We start from the raw sequence: 2500 nt of genomic DNA, 5'->3' as shown, positions 1-2500 counted from the left end.
GGGTAAAATAGCTATTTTGAAGCAAAAACCCGTCTGACTTTAAATGGCCATAACTTTTGAAAAACAAGAGCTAGGGTGCGTTCCTTACACGTTTTGAGGTGTTTTAGCGAAAAACATGTTTTGAGCCACACGAGCTCTCCGGCCCGTTCGGTGCACATTTTTGAAAAAAGCTAGGAGCTGCCCCTAGGTTCGGGGTGTCACAAAATATTGAAAAGTGGTCAAAAACCGCTATCCAGAATCGGATGTAGAATCATTAGACGAACTTAAAATTGTTCTACGACCAATGTCTGCGACGTTTAGTATTCAAGATATGGCCCGCCCTAGGTCTGACCTGGCATTTTCGTGAAAATTTAAAGCATGGCCATAGGGACGGGTAAAATTGCTATTTTGAAGCAAAACCCGTCTGACTTTAAATGGCCATAACTTTTGAAAAACAAGAGCTAGGGTGCGTTCTTACACGTTTTGAGGTGTTTTAGCGAAAAACATGTTTTGAGCCACACGAGCTCTCCGGCCCGTTCGGTGCACATTTTTGAAAAAAGCTAGGAGCTGCCCCTAGGTTCGGGGTGTCACAAAATATTGAAAAGTGGTCAAAAACCGCTATCCAGAATCGGATGTAGAATCATTAGACGAACTTAAAATTGTTCTACGACCAATGTCTGCGACGTTTAGTATTCAAGATATGGCCCGCCCTAGGTCTGACCTGGCATTTTCGTGAAAATTTAAAGCATGGCCATAGGGACGGGTAAAATTGCTATTTTGAAGCAAAACCCGTCTGACTTTAAATGGCCATAACTTTTGAAAAACAAGAGCTAGGGTGCGTTCCTTACACGTTTTGAGGTGTTTTAGCGAAAAACATGTTTTGAGCCACACGAGCTCTCCGGCCCGTTCGGTGCACATTTTTGAAAAAGCTAGGAGCTGCCCCTAGGTTCGGGGTGTCACAAAATATTGAAAAGTGGTCAAAAACCGCTATCCAGAATCGGATGTAGAATCATTAGACGAACTTAAAATTGTTCTACAACCCCCAGTCCGACGCCTCGTATTCGAGATATAGCACTTTGTAGGTCTGACCGAGCAATTTTGTACTGAAATGTATGGCGGACATGTTATTCATTAAACAACATTAACTTGCATCGTGCCCTACTTCATCGGCACAGCTACTATCGACTATCTATTGTTGAAATGGATTGAGTTTGACCATTTTAGCTCTTTTCTTATGCCGTGCACCAACAGTGTGTACCGATCAGGAAAGTACACTACTTACGCGTTCATGGATGTATATGTTGGTACAAGTTGCCGGTCGGAATAGCAGTGCACCAAAACTGTGTACCGATCAGGGAAAGTACAAGACGGAGGGCGCAGCCCGAGCGTACGCGTTCATAGATGTCCATGTTGGTACAACCTACATGTACGTACCTTGTTTTTGTATCAAAAGTTCCAATAAAGTGTTTGTATGCTTAAAATGCTTATCTCAACCGGTCACCTTTTGGCCTGCCCTTTTATAGACAGAAACCTAGAACGATACTCGCGATGTTTGTGTTTTCCATTCGCCCGGGACGACGAAATGAGCTCTGTGCACATCGTGCAGAAAACTGTCTCCTCCTCGTATGTTTTTGTCCCTCCACGCATATAATCACCCACATTTGTGTTCAACACGGACGGCGCAGCCCGAGCGAACGCGTTAATGTTTATGTTTGTGCACACTAAAGTTACAATCCTAGGATTTGGTTATTGCGTCGCAGTGCCCGACCGTCGCGGACACCATTCTTGGACAAAAGTCCAAGTACGTAGAGTACATTCCCTAGGTATGTGCCCGTTCGTGACTTTCGTTGCGTGCTTACAGACACGCTTGGGTATGTTTACCATACAAGGTTTACTAGGAAAACCTGGGAAGGACGCTTGCCCTCCCGTCGCGGACACCATTCTTGGAAAGAAGTCCTGGTACTTAGCGTTCTTTAATGTACTTGATCAGTTTGTATTGCAATTGCTTTGTGCCATTGACTTTTGCTAATGCTCACTAAGGGGTGTTCGTTTGCGATGTGTATGATAAGCAACTGTCTATTCTTACCAGCAGTTAATCAACACTTTTCACCCAAATCATAGGAACGTAGAGTACTTTCCCTGATCGGTACACAATTTTGGTGCACCTCTAACTTCGCCAGCACTTTATCGTTACGTTTTGTGCACAACCTTGGGACATGGTGTAAGTTTCATCATTGTTATGTTTGATTCGGTTTATTATGATTGAAAAATACGCTACGTCCAAGAAATCTGAACTCGAATACTTTTGCCACGTTGCGCAAAAAGCTACTGAGCAACTCCTAGCCGTTTACCGATTTATAATTTAATTTTCGTTATTAGTTTTAAAAATACGCTAAGTCCCAAAAATCTGAACTCGAATACTTTTTCTATGTGCCGCCAAAAGCTACTGAGCAACTCCTAGCCGTTTACCGATTTAAAATTTAATTTTCGTTATTAGTTTTAAAAAATACGCTAAGTCCCA

This window comes from Anopheles arabiensis, assembly GCF_016920715.1.
Source record: "Anopheles arabiensis isolate DONGOLA chromosome X unlocalized genomic scaffold, AaraD3 X_pericentromeric_contig0001, whole genome shotgun sequence".
NCBI lineage: Eukaryota > Metazoa > Arthropoda > Insecta > Diptera > Culicidae > Anopheles > Anopheles arabiensis.
The sequence above is the reverse complement of the archived record's forward strand: the minus strand, read 5'-3'. Positions refer to the sequence as shown.